The following is a 17,366-nucleotide window of genomic DNA, read 5'->3' as shown; positions in this document are numbered from 1 at the left end:
AGCACTCTTCTCCCTTGCACTCTTGAATCGGTCATTCGCAATGTATTCTTCCAGCAAGCTGAATAACGAGGTAGGTGTGAGAAGGTGTACCAGCTGTCTTTGAGCTATCAGCGGCCACTAGGTGTTCCTCTTGTGATTTCCCGGGGATCCCGATTGTACAGGAATTCGTCGGTTCAGTAGCACGGGGGAGGGGATGGCCTGTGCTTGGAAGTGACAAACAGTCTGGTGGAATCATGAGTGTTTTTTCAAGTTCTGATTCATCTTCGCTGTAGAATAAAATATGCTTTCAGCCCCCATGAGCTTTGTCACTAGGAGAGCAGTGTAGGAACTTTTGCTGTATGGCTCTGGGTTCCCTGGTGGTCTAGTGGTTAGGATTCGGCGCTCTCACCGCCGCGGCCCGGGTTCGATTCCCGGTCAGGGAACAGTCCTTCTTCTGCCCTTGAATGCTTTTCCTTCCCGCAGGTCAGGGCTTCTCAAAATGAATTTGCTTTTCTGACAAACAGTTTGCCTAGCATCCCGCAATCTGGCTCCTAATTTGATTTTCGCAAGGTTCCCTTTGAGTTGCTTTCCTCGGCGGGAGGAAAATCTCTTGTGCAAGGCTCTTGAGGAAGTGAGATTCTGTATTCCGAGGTGCGCTTCTTTTCGTAGGCTTCTGACCACATGGTGTGCGGCAGGAAGTCATCTTTGACAGGGCCGCAGGCTTTGTCTCCAAATGGCATCCCGGACCCACTGCAACCCACCTTTTTGCTGAAACGGAAGTCTGGTTCAGGGTAAGAAAAAGCTGAGCTGCACGTACCGAAAGCAGCAGAGCCCAGCGGCGGAGAGGGTGTGGCCAGGGCTGTCTGATTTGCATAGTGACCAGTGGCATCTTGGGAATGTACAGGCTTTGGAGCCTAACGGGTGCTGCAGGGGTCTGCCTGGCCGGAGAAATGCCTGTCTGGCGCTCCCCTCAGGACACACGTGTCTTCCGTTCGAGCATGGAGGGTGAGGGACATGGGTCACCCTCATATACAGGGGTGTGGGCATGGGCAGGATGGGGCGTGGGGGACCCGTCAGGGCATTGCCCGTTTGGAAGCCCGTTCGGAAGGCAAGAGGAGGCGGAGGCGGAGGCGGGAATCTCTGCTCAATTTTTTCCCGAGGCCTGGGGACAAGCCTTTGCACATTTGATCCAGCCGGGCCTGCATCAGCAGATCCTGCTCCGATGGCAAGGGAGAGCCTGCAGGTGTAAATCAAAGAAAGGGGAGAAATCCGCAAGAGGCGAGTTAACAAATTCCAGTGGCAGGCCCATGTTCCCCAGGAAGCAAGTACTTCCTCCTGCTCCCTTCAGTGGGAAAAGACATAGGAGGTGTATTTCTCTAAGCAGGGGCTCTGCGTAGGTGGCACTGCATTGCTTTGGGAAGCATCCATGCTAAGTGCAGAGTAGCAGCAGACCCCACAGCTGAGACGTGAATTGGGACTGTTAAGGAAGGGCACTGGGAGGGTGAGGAGGGCAGAGGAAAATGCTTTAAAAAAGCATCTGCAAGTTCCTACACACCCGCTGAAAACCCATACCAGGGATGGGGCTCGAACCCATGCGGACAACTGTCCATTGGATCTTAAGTCCAACGCCTTAACCACTCGGCCACCCTGGTGAGACCCTAGGCCCTCCCTTACTCAGCTCCCTTTTCATGCTGGCTGCTCCAGCGCAGGCTGTCCAGCAAGAGGTGATTGCAGAGTAAAAAGGCTTTTGCAGGAGGATAAAGGTAATTGCTTATGACAAACACACTGTGTGACACCTAACTTTTCCCCACTCGTACTTTATGGGCAATCTATACAGTGGAGTTAGCTTAGTCACAATAAGGAAGTGAGCAAGGCAGGCTCACAAGAGCATCTCCTCCCTGGTGGTCTAGTGGCTAGGATTCGGCGCTTTCACCGCCGCGGCCCGGGTTCGATTCCCGGTCAGGGAAGATCCCTCTAAGACGTAGACGTGCGTAATTTGTCCACGCAGCTCAGCTTTTTTTAATCGAAGGTCCTTAAAAAGGCACCCCGACCTATAGACGAAAGCAGAGGAAAGGGGCTGGGTCCCCTGTGTCCCAGGTTGCTTTGCTCCCATTGCCCTCAGCCACCTTCATGCGCACGCAGTCCCCCACCCAGTCAGGTGCTCTATGTGGGCGTAAAGTGCAGTACCAGCTCATCAGAAAGGTAAATTGCTGGAAAACCCGGCTGCGATGTATACATCTACTTTGGAGCACTCTTCTCCCTTGCACTCTTGAATCGGTCATTCGCAATGTATTCTTCCAGCAAGCTGAATAACGAGGTAGATGTGAGAAGGTGTACCAGCTGTCTTTGAGCTATCAGCGGCCACTAGGTGTCCCTCTTGTGATTTCCCGGGGATCCCGATTGTACAGGAATTCGTCGGTTCAGTAGCACGGGGGAGGGGATGGCCTGTGCTTGGAAGTGACAAACAGTCTGGTGGAATCATGAGTGTTTTTTCAAGTTCTGATTCATATTCGCTGTAGAATAAAATATGCTTTCAGCCCCCATGAGCTTTGTCACTAGGAGAGCAGTGTAGGAACTTTTGCTGTATGGCTGTGGGTTCCCTGGTGGTCTAGTGGTTAGGATTCGGCGCTCTCACCGCCGCGGCCCGGGTTCGATTCCCGGTCAGGGAACAGTCCTTCTTCTGCCCTTGAATGCTTTTCCTTCCCGCAGGTCAGGGCTTCTCAAAATGAATTTGCTTTTCTGACAAACAGTTTGCCTAGCATCCCGCAATCTGGCTCCTAATTTGATTTTCGCAAGGTTCCCTTTGAGTTGCTTTCCTCGGCGGGAGGAAAATCTCTTGTGCAAGGCTCTTGAGGAAGTGAGATTCTGTATTCCGAGGTGCGCTTCTTTTCGTAGGCTTCTGACCACATGGTGTGCGGCAGGAAGTCATCTTTGACAGGGCCGCAGGCTTTGTCTCCAAATGGCATCCCGGACCCACTGCAACCCACCTTTTTGCTGAAACGGAAGTCTGGTTCAGGGTAAGAAAAAGCTGAGCTGCACGTACCGAAAGCAGCAGAGCCCAGCGGCGGAGAGGGTGTGGCCAGGGCTGTCTGATTTGCATAGTGACCAGTGGCATCTTGGGAATGTACAGGCTTTGGAGCCTAACGGGTGCTGCAGGGGTCTGCCTGGCCGGAGAAATGCCTGTCTGGCGCTCCCCTCAGGACACACGTGTCTTCCGTTCGAGCATGGAGGGTGAGGGACATGGGTCACCCTCATATACAGGGGTGTGGGCATGGGCAGGATGGGGCGTGGGGGACCCGTCAGGGCATTGCCCGTTTGGAAGCCCGTTCGGAAGGCAAGAGGAGGCGGAGGCGGAGGCGGGAATCTCTGCTCAATTTTTTCCCGAGGCCTGGGGACAAGCCTTTGCACATTTGATCCAGCCGGGCCTGCATCAGCAGATCCTGCTCCGATGGCAAGGGAGAGCCTGCAGGTGTAAATCAAAGAAAGGGGAGAAATCCGCAAGAGGTGGGTTAACAAATTCCAGTGGCAGGCCCATGTTCCCCAGGAAGCAAGTACTTCCTCCTGCTCCCTTCAGTGGGAAAAGACATAGGAGGTGTATTTCTCTAAGCAGGGGCTCTGCGTAGGTGGCACTGCATTGCTTTGGGAAGCATCCATGCTAAGTGCAGAGTAGCAGCAGACCCCACAGCTGAGACGTGAATTGGGACTGTTAAGGAAGGGCACTGGGAGGGTGAGGAGGGCAGAGGAAAATGCTTTAAAAAAGCATCTGCAAGTTCCTACACACCCGCTGAAAACCCATACCAGGGATGGGGCTCGAACCCATGCGGACAACTGTCCATTGGATCTTAAGTCCAACGCCTTAACCACTCGGCCACCCTGGTGAGACCCTAGGCCCTGCCTTACTCAGCTCCCTTTTCATGCTGGCTGCTCCAGCGCAGGCTGTCCAGCAAGAGGTGATTGCAGAGTAAAAAGGCTTTTGCAGGAGGATAAAGGTAATTGCTTATGACAAACACACTGTGTGACACCTAACTTTTCCCCACTCGTACTTTATGGGCAATCTATACAGTGGAGTTAGCTTAGTCACAATAAGGAAGTGAGCAAGGCAGGCTCACAAGAGCATCTCCTCCCTGGTGGTCTAGTGGCTAGGATTCGGCGCTTTCACCGCCGCGGCCCGGGTTCGATTCCCGGTCAGGGAAGATCCCTCTAAGACGTAGACGTGCGTAATTTGTCCACGCAGCTCAGCTTTTTTTAATCGAAGGTCCTTAAAAAGGCACCCCGACCTATAGACGAAAGCAGAGGAAAGGGGCTGGGTCCCCTGTGTCCCAGGTTGCTTTGCTCCCATTGCCCTCAGCCACCTTCATGCGCACGCAGTCCCCCACCCAGTCAGGTGCTCTATGTGGGCGTAAAGTGCAGTACCAGCTCATCAGAAAGGTAAATTGCTGGAAAACCCGGCTGCGATGTATACATCTACTTTGGAGCACTCTTCTCCCTTGCACTCTTGAATCGGTCATTCGCAATGTATTCTTCCAGCAAGCTGAATAACGAGGTAGGTGTGAGAAGGTGTACCAGCTGTCTTTGAGCTATCAGCGGCCACTAGGTGTCCCTCTTGTGATTTCCCGGGGATCCCGATTGTACAGGAATTCGTCGGTTCAGTAGCACGGGGGAGGGGATGGCCTGTGCTTGGAAGTGACAAACAGTCTGGTGGAATCATGAGTGTTTTTTCAAGTTCTGATTCATATTCGCTGTAGAATAAAATATGCTTTCAGCCCCCATGAGCTTTGTCACTAGGAGAGCAGTGTAGGAACTTTTGCTGTATGGCTCTGGGTTCCCTGGTGGTCTAGTGGTTAGGATTCGGCGCTCTCACCGCTGCGGCCCGGGTTCGATTCCCGGTCAGGTAACAGTCCTTCTTCTGCCCTTGAATGCTTTTCCTTCCCGCAGGTCAGGGCTTCTCAAAATGAATTTGCTTTTCTGACAAACAGTTTGCCTAGCATCCCGCAATCTGGCTCCTAATTTGATTTTCGCAAGGTTCCCTTTGAGTTGCTTTCCTCGGCGGGAGGAAAATCTCTTGTGCAAGGCTCTTGAGGAAGTGAGATTCTGTATTCCGAGGTGCGCTTCTTTTCGTAGGCTTCTGACCACATGGTGTGCGGCAGGAAGTCATCTTTGACAGGGCCGCAGGCTTTGTCTCCAAATGGCATCCCGGACCCACTGCAACCCACCTTTTTGCTGAAACGGAAGTCTGGTTCAGGGTAAGAAAAAGCTGAGCTGCACGTACCGAAAGCAGCAGAGCCCAGCGGCGGAGAGGGTGTGGCCAGGGCTGTCTGATTTGCATAGTGACCAGTGGCATCTTGGGAATGTACAGGCTTTGGAGCCTAACGGGTGCTGCAGGGGTCTGCCTGGCCGGAGAAATGCCTGTCTGGCGCTCCCCTCAGGACACACGTGTCTTCCGTTCGAGCATGGAGGGTGAGGGACATGGGTCACCCTCATATACAGGGGTGTGGGCATGGGCAGGATGGGGCGTGGGGGACCCGTCAGGGCATTGCCCGTTTGGAAGCCCGTTCGGAAGGCAAGAGGAGGCGGAGGCGGAGGCGGGAATCTCTGCTCAATTTTTTCCCGAGGCCTGGGGACAAGCCTTTGCACATTTGATCCAGCCGGGCCTGCATCAGCAGATCCTGCTCCGATGGCAAGGGAGAGCCTGCAGGTGTAAATCAAAGAAAGGGGAGAAATCCGCAAGAGGCGGGTTAACAAATTCCAGTGGCAGGCCCATGTTCCCCAGGAAGCAAGTACTTCCTCCTGCTCCCTTCAGTGGGAAAAGACATAGGAGGTGTATTTCTCTAAGCAGGGGCTCTGCGTAGGTGGCACTGCATTGCTTTGGGAAGCATCCATGCTAAGTGCAGAGTAGCAGCAGACCCCACAGCTGAGACGTGAATTGGGACTGTTAAGGAAGGGCACTGGGAGGGTGAGGAGGGCAGAGGAAAATGCTTTAAAAAAGCATCTGCAAGTTCCTACACACCCGCTGAAAACCCATACCAGGGATGGGGCTCGAACCCATGCGGACAACTGTCCATTGGATCTTAAGTCCAACGCCTTAACCACTCGGCCACCCTGGTGAGACCCTAGGCCCTGCCTTACTCAGCTCCCTTTTCATGCTGGCTGCTCCAGCGCAGGCTGTCCAGCAAGAGGTGATTGCAGAGTAAAAAGGCTTTTGCAGGAGGATAAAGGTAATTGCTTATGACAAACACACTGTGTGACACCTAACTTTTCCCCACTCGTACTTTATGGGCAATCTATACAGTGGAGTTAGCTTAGTCACAATAAGGAAGTGAGCAAGGCAGGCTCACAAGAGCATCTCCTCCCTGGTGGTCTAGTGGCTAGGATTCGGCGCTTTCACCGCCGCGGCCCGGGTTCGATTCCCGGTCAGGGAAGATCCCTCTAAGACGTAGACGTGCGTAATTTGTCCACGCAGCTCAGCTTTTTTTAATCGAAGGTCCTTAAAAAGGCACCCCGACCTATAGACGAAAGCAGAGGAAAGGGGCTGGGTCCCCTGTGTCCCAGGTTGCTTTGCTCCCATTGCCCTCAGCCACCTTCATGCGCACGCAGTCCCCCACCCAGTCAGGTGCTCTATGTGGGCGTAAAGTGCAGTACCAGCTCATCAGAAAGGTAAATTGCTGGAAAACCCGGCTGCGATGTATACATCTACTTTGGAGCACTCTTCTCCCTTGCACTCTTGAATCGGTCATTCGCAATGTATTCTTCCAGCAAGCTGAATAACGAGGTAGGTGTGAGAAGGTGTACCAGCTGTCTTTGAGCTATCAGCGGCCACTAGGTGTCCCTCTTGTGATTTCCCGGGGATCCCGATTGTACAGGAATTCGTCGGTTCAGTAGCACGGGGGAGGGGATGGCCTGTGCTTGGAAGTGACAAACAGTCTGGTGGAATCATGAGTGTTTTTTCAAGTTCTGATTCATATTCGCTGTAGAATAAAATATGCTTTCAGCCCCCATGAGCTTTGTCACTAGGAGAGCAGTGTAGGAACTTTTGCTGTATGGCTCTGGGTTCCCTGGTGGTCTAGTGGTTAGGATTCGGCGCTCTCACCGCTGCGGCCCGGGTTCGATTCCCGGTCAGGGAACAGTCCTTCTTCTGCCCTTGAATGCTTTTCCTTCCCGCAGGTCAGGGCTTCTCAAAATGAATTTGCTTTTCTGACAAACAGTTTGCCTAGCATCCCGCAATCTGGCTCCTAATTTGATTTTCGCAAGGTTCCCTTTGAGTTGCTTTCCTCGGCGGGAGGAAAATCTCTTGTGCAAGGCTCTTGAGGAAGTGAGATTCTGTATTCCGAGGTGCGCTTCTTTTCGTAGGCTTCTGACCACATGGTGTGCGGCAGGAAGTCATCTTTGACAGGGCCGCAGGCTTTGTCTCCAAATGGCATCCCGGACCCACTGCAACCCACCTTTTTGCTGAAACGGAAGTCTGGTTCAGGGTAAGAAAAAGCTGAGCTGCACGTACCGAAAGCAGCAGAGCCCAGCGGCGGAGAGGGTGTGGCCAGGGCTGTCTGATTTGCATAGTGACCAGTGGCATCTTGGGAATGTACAGGCTTTGGAGCCTAACGGGTGCTGCAGGGGTCTGCCTGGCCGGAGAAATGCCTGTCTGGCGCTCCCCTCAGGACACACGTGTCTTCCGTTCGAGCATGGAGGGTGAGGGACATGGGTCACCCTCATATACAGGGGTGTGGGCATGGGCAGGATGGGGCGTGGGGGACCCGTCAGGGCATTGCCCGTTTGGAAGCCCGTTCGGAAGGCAAGAGGAGGCGGAGGCGGAGGCGGGAATCTCTGCTCAATTTTTTCCCGAGGCCTGGGGACAAGCCTTTGCACATTTGATCCAGCCGGGCCTGCATCAGCAGATCCTGCTCCGATGGCAAGGGAGAGCCTGCAGGTGTAAATCAAAGAAAGGGGAGAAATCCGCAAGAGGCGGGTTAACAAATTCCAGTGGCAGGCCCATGTTCCCCAGGAAGCAAGTACTTCCTCCTGCTCCCTTCAGTGGGAAAAGACATAGGAGGTGTATTTCTCTAAGCAGGGGCTCTGCGTAGGTGGCACTGCATTGCTTTGGGAAGCATCCATGCTAAGTGCAGAGTAGCAGCAGACCCCACAGCTGAGACGTGAATTGGGACTGTTAAGGAAGGGCACTGGGAGGGTGAGGAAGGCAGAGGAAAATGCTTTAAAAAAGCATCTGCAAGTTCCTACACACCCGCTGAAAACCCATACCAGGGATGGGGCTCGAACCCATGCGGACAACTGTCCATTGGATCTTAAGTCCAACGCCTTAACCACTCGGCCACCCTGGTGAGACCCTAGGCCCTGCCTTACTCAGCTCCCTTTTCATGCTGGCTGCTCCAGCGCAGGCTGTCCAGCAAGAGGTGATTGCAGAGTAAAAAGGCTTTTGCAGGAGGATAAAGGTAATTGCTTATGACAAACACACTGTGTGACACCTAACTTTTCCCCACTCGTACTTTATGGGCAATCTATACAGTGGAGTTAGCTTAGTCACAATAAGGAAGTGAGCAAGGCAGGCTCACAAGAGCATCTCCTCCCTGGTGGTCTAGTGGCTAGGATTCGGCGCTTTCACCGCCGCGGCCCGGGTTCGATTCCCGGTCAGGGAAGATCCCTCTAAGACGTAGACGTGCGTAATTTGTCCACGCAGCTCAGCTTTTTTTAATCGAAGGTCCTTAAAAAGGCACCCCGACCTATAGACGAAAGCAGAGGAAAGGGGCTGGGTCCCCTGTGTCCCAGGTTGCTTTGCTCCCATTGCCCTCAGCCACCTTCATGCGCACGCAGTCCCCCACCCAGTCAGGTGCTCTATGTGGGCGTAAAGTGCAGTACCAGCTCATCAGAAAGGTAAATTGCTGGAAAACCCGGCTGCGATGTATACATCTACTTTGGAGCACTCTTCTCCCTTGCACTCTTGAATCGGTCATTCGCAATGTATTCTTCCAGCAAGCTGAATAACGAGGTAGGTGTGAGAAGGTGTACCAGCTGTCTTTGAGCTATCAGCGGCCACTAGGTGTCCCTCTTGTGATTTCCCGGGGATCCCGATTGTACAGGAATTCGTCGGTTCAGTAGCACGGGGGAGGGGATGGCCTGTGCTTGGAAGTGACAAACAGTCTGGTGGAATCATGAGTGTTTTTTCAAGTTCTGATTCATATTCGCTGTAGAATAAAATATGCTTTCAGCCCCCATGAGCTTTGTCACTAGGAGAGCAGTGTAGGAACTTTTGCTGTATGGCTCTGGGTTCCCTGGTGGTCTAGTGGTTAGGATTCGGCGCTCTCACCGCTGCGGCCCGGGTTCGATTCCCGGTCAGGGAACAGTCCTTCTTCTGCCCTTGAATGCTTTTCCTTCCCGCAGGTCAGGGCTTCTCAAAATGAATTTGCTTTTCTGACAAACAGTTTGCCTAGCATCCCGCAATCTGGCTCCTAATTTGATTTTCGCAAGGTTCCCTTTGAGTTGCTTTCCTCGGCGGGAGGAAAATCTCTTGTGCAAGGCTCTTGAGGAAGTGAGATTCTGTATTCCGAGGTGCGCTTCTTTTCGTAGGCTTCTGACCACATGGTGTGCGGCAGGAAGTCATCTTTGACAGGGCCGCAGGCTTTGTCTCCAAATGGCATCCCGGACCCACTGCAACCCACCTTTTTGCTGAAACGGAAGTCTGGTTCAGGGTAAGAAAAAGCTGAGCTGCACGTACCGAAAGCAGCAGAGCCCAGCGGCGGAGAGGGTGTGGCCAGGGCTGTCTGATTTGCATAGTGACCAGTGGCATCTTGGGAATGTACAGGCTTTGGAGCCTAACGGGTGCTGCAGGGGTCTGCCTGGCCGGAGAAATGCCTGTCTGGCGCTCCCCTCAGGACACACGTGTCTTCCGTTCGAGCATGGAGGGTGAGGGACATGGGTCACCCTCATATACAGGGGTGTGGGCATGGGCAGGATGGGGCGTGGGGGACCCGTCAGGGCATTGCCCGTTTGGAAGCCCGTTCGGAAGGCAAGAGGAGGCGGAGGCGGAGGCGGGAATCTCTGCTCAATTTTTTCCCGAGGCCTGGGGACAAGCCTTTGCACATTTGATCCAGCCGGGCCTGCATCAGCAGATCCTGCTCCGATGGCAAGGGAGAGCCTGCAGGTGTAAATCAAAGAAAGGGGAGAAATCCGCAAGAGGCGGGTTAACAAATTCCAGTGGCAGGCCCATGTTCCCCAGGAAGCAAGTACTTCCTCCTGCTCCCTTCAGTGGGAAAAGACATAGGAGGTGTATTTCTCTAAGCAGGGGCTCTGCGTAGGTGGCACTGCATTGCTTTGGGAAGCATCCATGCTAAGTGCAGAGTAGCAGCAGACCCCACAGCTGAGACGTGAATTGGGACTGTTAAGGAAGGGCACTGGGAGGGTGAGGAGGGCAGAGGAAAATGCTTTAAAAAAGCATCTGCAAGTTCCTACACACCCGCTGAAAACCCATACCAGGGATGGGGCTCGAACCCATGCGGACAACTGTCCATTGGATCTTAAGTCCAACGCCTTAACCACTCGGCCACCCTGGTGAGACCCTAGGCCCTGCCTTACTCAGCTCCCTTTTCATGCTGGCTGCTCCAGCGCAGGCTGTCCAGCAAGAGGTGATTGCAGAGTAAAAAGGCTTTTGCAGGAGGATAAAGGTAATTGCTTATGACAAACACACTGTGTGACACCTAACTTTTCCCCACTCGTACTTTATGGGCAATCTATACAGTGGAGTTAGCTTAGTCACAATAAGGAAGTGAGCAAGGCAGGCTCACAAGAGCATCTCCTCCCTGGTGGTCTAGTGGCTAGGATTCGGCGCTTTCACCGCCGCGGCCCGGGTTCGATTCCCGGTCAGGGAAGATCCCTCTAAGACGTAGACGTGCGTAATTTGTCCACGCAGCTCAGCTTTTTTTAATCGAAGGTCCTTAAAAAGGCACCCCGACCTATAGACGAAAGCAGAGGAAAGGGGCTGGGTCCCCTGTGTCCCAGGTTGCTTTGCTCCCATTGCCCTCAGCCACCTTCATGCGCACGCAGTCCCCCACCCAGTCAGGTGCTCTATGTGGGCGTAAAGTGCAGTACCAGCTCATCAGAAAGGTAAATTGCTGGAAAACCCGGCTGCGATGTATACATCTACTTTGGAGCACTCTTCTCCCTTGCACTCTTGAATCGGTCATTCGCAATGTATTCTTCCAGCAAGCTGAATAACGAGGTAGGTGTGAGAAGGTGTACCAGCTGTCTTTGAGCTATCAGCGGCCACTAGGTGTCCCTCTTGTGATTTCCCGGGGATCCCGATTGTACAGGAATTCGTCGGTTCAGTAGCACGGGGGAGGGGATGGCCTGTGCTTGGAAGTGACAAACAGTCTGGTGGAATCATGAGTGTTTTTTCAAGTTCTGATTCATATTCGCTGTAGAATAAAATATGCTTTCAGCCCCCATGAGCTTTGTCACTAGGAGAGCAGTGTAGGAACTTTTGCTGTATGGCTCTGGGTTCCCTGGTGGTCTAGTGGTTAGGATTCGGCGCTCTCACCGCTGCGGCCCGGGTTCGATTCCCGGTCAGGGAACAGTCCTTCTTCTGCCCTTGAATGCTTTTCCTTCCCGCAGGTCAGGGCTTCTCAAAATGAATTTGCTTTTCTGACAAACAGTTTGCCTAGCATCCCGCAATCTGGCTCCTAATTTGATTTTCGCAAGGTTCCCTTTGAGTTGCTTTCCTCGGCGGGAGGAAAATCTCTTGTGCAAGGCTCTTGAGGAAGTGAGATTCTGTATTCCGAGGTGCGCTTCTTTTCGTAGGCTTCTGACCACATGGTGTGCGGCAGGAAGTCATCTTTGACAGGGCCGCAGGCTTTGTCTCCAAATGGCATCCCGGACCCACTGCAACCCACCTTTTTGCTGAAACGGAAGTCTGGTTCAGGGTAAGAAAAAGCTGAGCTGCACGTACCGAAAGCAGCAGAGCCCAGCGGCGGAGAGGGTGTGGCCAGGGCTGTCTGATTTGCATAGTGACCAGTGGCATCTTGGGAATGTACAGGCTTTGGAGCCTAACGGGTGCTGCAGGGGTCTGCCTGGCCGGAGAAATGCCTGTCTGGCGCTCCCCTCAGGACACACGTGTCTTCCGTTCGAGCATGGAGGGTGAGGGACATGGGTCACCCTCATATACAGGGGTGTGGGCATGGGCAGGATGGGGCGTGGGGGACCCGTCAGGGCATTGCCCGTTTGGAAGCCCGTTCGGAAGGCAAGAGGAGGCGGAGGCGGAGGCGGGAATCTCTGCTCAATTTTTTCCCGAGGCCTGGGGACAAGCCTTTGCACATTTGATCCAGCCGGGCCTGCATCAGCAGATCCTGCTCCGATGGCAAGGGAGAGCCTGCAGGTGTAAATCAAAGAAAGGGGAGAAATCCGCAAGAGGCGGGTTAACAAATTCCAGTGGCAGGCCCATGTTCCCCAGGAAGCAAGTACTTCCTCCTGCTCCCTTCAGTGGGAAAAGACATAGGAGGTGTATTTCTCTAAGCAGGGGCTCTGCGTAGGTGGCACTGCATTGCTTTGGGAAGCATCCATGCTAAGTGCAGAGTAGCAGCAGACCCCACAGCTGAGACGTGAATTGGGACTGTTAAGGAAGGGCACTGGGAGGGTGAGGAGGGCAGAGGAAAATGCTTTAAAAAAGCATCTGCAAGTTCCTACACACCCGCTGAAAACCCATACCAGGGATTGGGCTCGAACCCATGCGGACAACTGTCCATTGGATCTTAAGTCCAACGCCTTAACCACTCGGCCACCCTGGTGAGACCCTAGGCCCTGCCTTACTCAGCTCCCTTTTCATGCTGGCTGCTCCAGCGCAGGCTGTCCAGCAAGAGGTGATTGCAGAGTAAAAAGGCTTTTGCAGGAGGATAAAGGTAATTGCTTATGACAAACACACTGTGTGACACCTAACTTTTCCCCACTCGTACTTTATGGGCAATCTATACAGTGGAGTTAGCTTAGTCACAATAAGGAAGTGAGCAAGGCAGGCTCACAAGAGCATCTCCTCCCTGGTGGTCTAGTGGCTAGGATTCGGCGCTTTCACCGCCGCGGCCCGGGTTCGATTCCCGGTCAGGGAAGATCCCTCTAAGACGTAGACGTGCGTAATTTGTCCACGCAGCTCAGCTTTTTTTAATCGAAGGTCCTTAAAAAGGCACCCCGACCTATAGACGAAAGCAGAGGAAAGGGGCTGGGTCCCCTGTGTCCCAGGTTGCTTTGCTCCCATTGCCCTCAGCCACCTTCATGCGCACGCAGTCCCCCACCCAGTCAGGTGCTCTATGTGGGCGTAAAGTGCAGTACCAGCTCATCAGAAAGGTAAATTGCTGGAAAACCCGGCTGCGATGTATACATCTACTTTGGAGCACTCTTCTCCCTTGCACTCTTGAATCGGTCATTCGCAATGTATTCTTCCAGCAAGCTGAATAACGAGGTAGGTGTGAGAAGGTGTACCAGCTGTCTTTGAGCTATCAGCGGCCACTAGGTGTCCCTCTTGTGATTTCCCGGGGATCCCGATTGTACAGGAATTCGTCGGTTCAGTAGCACGGGGGAGGGGATGGCCTGTGCTTGGAAGTGACAAACAGTCTGGTGGAATCATGAGTGTTTTTTCAAGTTCTGATTCATATTCGCTGTAGAATAAAATATGCTTTCAGCCCCCATGAGCTTTGTCACTAGGAGAGCAGTGTAGGAACTTTTGCTGTATGGCTCTGGGTTCCCTGGTGGTCTAGTGGTTAGGATTCGGCGCTCTCACCGCCGCGGCCCGGGTTCGATTCCCGGTCAGGGAACAGTCCTTCTTCTGCCCTTGAATGCTTTTCCTTCCCGCAGGTCAGGGCTTCTCAAAATGAATTTGCTTTTCTGACAAACAGTTTGCCTAGCATCCCGCAATCTGGCTCCTAATTTGATTTTCGCAAGGTTCCCTTTGAGTTGCTTTCCTCGGCGGGAGGAAAATCTCTTGTGCAAGGCTCTTGAGGAAGTGAGATTCTGTATTCCGAGGTGCGCTTCTTTTCGTAGGCTTCTGACCACATGGTGTGCGGCAGGAAGTCATCTTTGACAGGGCCGCAGGCTTTGTCTCCAAATGGCATCCCGGACCCACTGCAACCCACCTTTTTGCTGAAACGGAAGTCTGGTTCAGGGTAAGAAAAAGCTGAGCTGCACGTACCGAAAGCAGCAGAGCCCAGCGGCGGAGAGGGTGTGGCCAGGGCTGTCTGATTTGCATAGTGACCAGTGGCATCTTGGGAATGTACAGGCTTTGGAGCCTAACGGGTGCTGCAGGGGTCTGCCTGGCCGGAGAAATGCCTGTCTGGCGCTCCCTTCAGGACACACGTGTCTTCCGTTCGAGCATGGAGGGTGAGGGACATGGGTCACCCTCATATACAGGGGTGTGGGCATGGGCAGGATGGGGCGTGGGGGACCCGTCAGGGCATTGCCCGTTTGGAAGCCCGTTCGGAAGGCAAGAGGAGGCGGAGGCGGAGGCGGGAATCTCTGCTCAATTTTTTCCCGAGGCCTGGGGACAAGCCTTTGCACATTTGATCCAGCCGGGCCTGCATCAGCAGATCCTGCTCCGATGGCAAGGGAGAGCCTGCAGGTGTAAATCAAAGAAAGGGGAGAAATCCGCAAGAGGCGGGTTAACAAATTCCAGTGGCAGGCCCATGTTCCCCAGGAAGCAAGTACTTCCTCCTGCTCCCTTCAGTGGGAAAAGACATAGGAGGTGTATTTCTCTAAGCAGGGGCTCTGCGTAGGTGGCACTGCATTGCTTTGGGAAGCATCCATGCTAAGTGCAGAGTAGCAGCAGACCCCACAGCTGAGACGTGAATTGGGACTGTAAAGGAAGGGCACTGGGAGGGTGAGGAAGGCAGAGGAAAATGCTTTAAAAAAGCATCTGCAAGTTCCTACACACCCGCTGAAAACCCATACCAGGGATGGGGCTCGAACCCATGCGGACAACTGTCCATTGGATCTTAAGTCCAACGCCTTAACCACTCGGCCACCCTGGTGAGACCCTAGGCCCTGCCTTACTCAGCTCCCTTTTCATGCTGGCTGCTCCAGCGCAGGCTGTCCAGCAAGAGGTGATTGCAGAGTAAAAAGGCTTTTGCAGGAGGATAAAGGTAATTGCTTATGACAAACACACTGTGTGACACCTAACTTTTCCCCACTCGTACTTTATGGGCAATCTATACAGTGGAGTTAGCTTAGTCACAATAAGGAAGTGAGCAAGGCAGGCTCACAAGAGCATCTCCTCCCTGGTGGTCTAGTGGCTAGGATTCGGCACTTTCACCGCCGCGGCCCGGGTTCGATTCCCGGTCAGGGAAGATCCCTCTAAGACGTAGACGTGCGTAATTTGTCCACGCAGCTCAGCTTTTTTTAATCGAAGGTCCTTAAAAAGGCACCCCGACCTATAGACGAAAGCAGAGGAAAGGGGCTGGGTCCCCTGTGTCCCAGGTTGCTTTGCTCCCATTGCCCTCAGCCACCTTCATGCGCACGCAGTCCCCCACCCAGTCAGGTGCTCTATGTGGGCGTAAAGTGCAGTACCAGCTCATCAGAAAGGTAAATTGCTGGAAAACCCGGCTGCGATGTATACATCTACTTTGGAGCACTCTTCTCCCTTGCACTCTTGAATCGGTCATTCGCAATGTATTCTTCCAGCAAGCTGAATAACGAGGTAGGTGTGAGAAGGTGTACCAGCTGTCTTTGAGCTATCAGCGGCCACTAGGTGTCCCTCTTGTGATTTCCCGGGGATCCCGATTGTACAGGAATTCGTCGGTTCAGTAGCACGGGGGAGGGGATGGCCTGTGCTTGGAAGTGACAAACAGTCTGGTGGAATCATGAGTGTTTTTTCAAGTTCTGATTCATATTCGCTGTAGAATAAAATATGCTTTCAGCCCCCATGAGCTTTGTCACTAGGAGAGCAGTGTAGGAACTTTTGCTGTATGGCTCTGGGTTCCCTGGTGGTCTAGTGGTTAGGATTCGGCGCTCTCACCGCCGCGGCCCGGGTTTGATTCCCGGTCAGGGAACAGTCCTTCTTCTGCCCTTGAATGCTTTTCCTTCCCGCAGGTCAGGGCTTCTCAAAATGAATTTGCTTTTCTGACAAACAGTTTGCCTAGCATCCCGCAATCTGGCTCCTAATTTGATTTTCGCAAGGTTCCCTTTGAGTTGGTTTCCTCGGCGGGAGGAAAATCTCTTGTGCAAGGCTCTTGAGGAAGTGAGATTCTGTATTCCGAGGTGCGCTTCTTTTCGTAGGCTTCTGACCACATGGTGTGCGGCAGGAAGTCATCTTTGACAGGGCCGCAGGCTTTGTCTCCAAATGGCATCCCGGACCCACTGCAACCCACCTTTTTGCTGAAACGGAAGTCTGGTTCAGGGTAAGAAAAAGCTGAGCTGCACGTACCGAAAGCAGCAGAGCCCAGCGGCGGAGAGGGTGTGGCCAGGGCTGTCTGATTTGCATAGTGACCAGTGGCATCTTGGGAATGTACAGGCTTTGGAGCCTAACGGGTGCTGCAGGGGTCTGCCTGGCCGGAGAAATGCCTGTCTGGCGCTCCCCTCAGGACACACGTGTCTTCCGTTCGAGCATGGAGGGTGAGGGACATGGGTCACCCTCATATACAGGGGTGTGGGCATGGGCAGGATGGGGCGTGGGGGACCCGTCAGGGCATTGCCCGTTTGGAAGCCCGTTCGGAAGGCAAGAGGAGGCGGAGGCGGAGGCGGGAATCTCTGCTCAATTTTTTCCCGAGGCCTGGGGACAAGCCTTTGCACATTTGATCCAGCCGGGCCTGCATCAGCAGATCCTGCTCCGATGGCAAGGGAGAGCCTGCAGGTGTAAATCAAAGAAAGGGGAGAAATCCGCAAGAGGCGGGTTAACAAATTCCAGTGGCAGGCCCATGTTCCCCAGGAAGCAAGTACTTCCTCCTGCTCCCTTCAGTGGGAAAAGACATAGGAGGTGTATTTCTCTAAGCAGGGGCTCTGCGTAGGTGGCACTGCATTGCTTTGGGAAGCATCCATGCTAAGTGCAGAGTAGCAGCAGACCCCACAGCTGAGACGTGAATTGGGACTGTTAAGGAAGGGCACTGGGAGGGTGAGGAGGGCAGAGGAAAATGCTTTAAAAAAGCATCTGCAAGTTCCTACACACCCGCTGAAAACCCATACCAGGGATGGGGCTCGAACCCATGCGGACAACTGTTCATTGGATCTTAAGTCCAACGCCTTAACCACTCGGCCACCCTGGTGAGACCCTAGGCCCTGCCTTACTCAGCTCCCTTTTCATGCTGGCTGCTCCAGCGCAGGCTGTCCAGCAAGAGGTGATTGCAGAGTAAAAAGGCTTTTGCAGGAGGATAAAGGTAATTGCTTATGACAAACACACTGTGTGACACCTAACTTTT

At 53.5% G+C, this 17,366-nt stretch overlaps 9 non-coding genes across 9 annotated transcripts; all 9 read left to right on the top strand.

Moving 5' to 3' along the window:
- The first annotated feature begins 350 nt into the window (after positions 1-350).
- Positions 351-422, top strand: TRNAE-CUC (transfer RNA glutamic acid (anticodon CUC)). Its single transcript has one exon. It is a non-coding gene; the product is annotated as a tRNA-Glu (tRNA).
- Positions 423-1,874: 1,452 nt separating this feature from the next.
- TRNAE-UUC (transfer RNA glutamic acid (anticodon UUC)) lies at positions 1,875-1,946 on the top strand. The gene has a single exon. It is a non-coding gene; the product is annotated as a tRNA-Glu (tRNA).
- Positions 1,947-2,576: 630 nt separating this feature from the next.
- On the top strand, positions 2,577-2,648 carry TRNAE-CUC (transfer RNA glutamic acid (anticodon CUC)). Its single transcript has one exon. It is a non-coding gene; the product is annotated as a tRNA-Glu (tRNA).
- A 1,452-nt stretch (positions 2,649-4,100) lies between these two features.
- On the top strand, positions 4,101-4,172 carry TRNAE-UUC (transfer RNA glutamic acid (anticodon UUC)). Its single transcript has one exon. It is a non-coding gene; the product is annotated as a tRNA-Glu (tRNA).
- A 2,154-nt stretch (positions 4,173-6,326) lies between these two features.
- TRNAE-UUC (transfer RNA glutamic acid (anticodon UUC)) lies at positions 6,327-6,398 on the top strand. Its single transcript has one exon. It is a non-coding gene; the product is annotated as a tRNA-Glu (tRNA).
- A 2,154-nt stretch (positions 6,399-8,552) lies between these two features.
- On the top strand, positions 8,553-8,624 carry TRNAE-UUC (transfer RNA glutamic acid (anticodon UUC)). Its single transcript has one exon. It is a non-coding gene; the product is annotated as a tRNA-Glu (tRNA).
- A 2,154-nt stretch (positions 8,625-10,778) lies between these two features.
- Positions 10,779-10,850, top strand: TRNAE-UUC (transfer RNA glutamic acid (anticodon UUC)). The gene has a single exon. It is a non-coding gene; the product is annotated as a tRNA-Glu (tRNA).
- A 2,154-nt stretch (positions 10,851-13,004) lies between these two features.
- TRNAE-UUC (transfer RNA glutamic acid (anticodon UUC)) lies at positions 13,005-13,076 on the top strand. Its single transcript has one exon. It is a non-coding gene; the product is annotated as a tRNA-Glu (tRNA).
- A 630-nt stretch (positions 13,077-13,706) lies between these two features.
- Positions 13,707-13,778, top strand: TRNAE-CUC (transfer RNA glutamic acid (anticodon CUC)). The gene has a single exon. It is a non-coding gene; the product is annotated as a tRNA-Glu (tRNA).
- Positions 13,779-17,366: the final 3,588 nt, after the last annotated feature.

Source organism: Triturus cristatus, chromosome 5_2 (genome assembly GCF_964204655.1).
Source record: "Triturus cristatus chromosome 5_2, aTriCri1.1, whole genome shotgun sequence".
NCBI lineage: Eukaryota > Metazoa > Chordata > Amphibia > Caudata > Salamandridae > Triturus > Triturus cristatus.
This window is presented reverse-complemented; position numbering and strand designations above follow the sequence as displayed.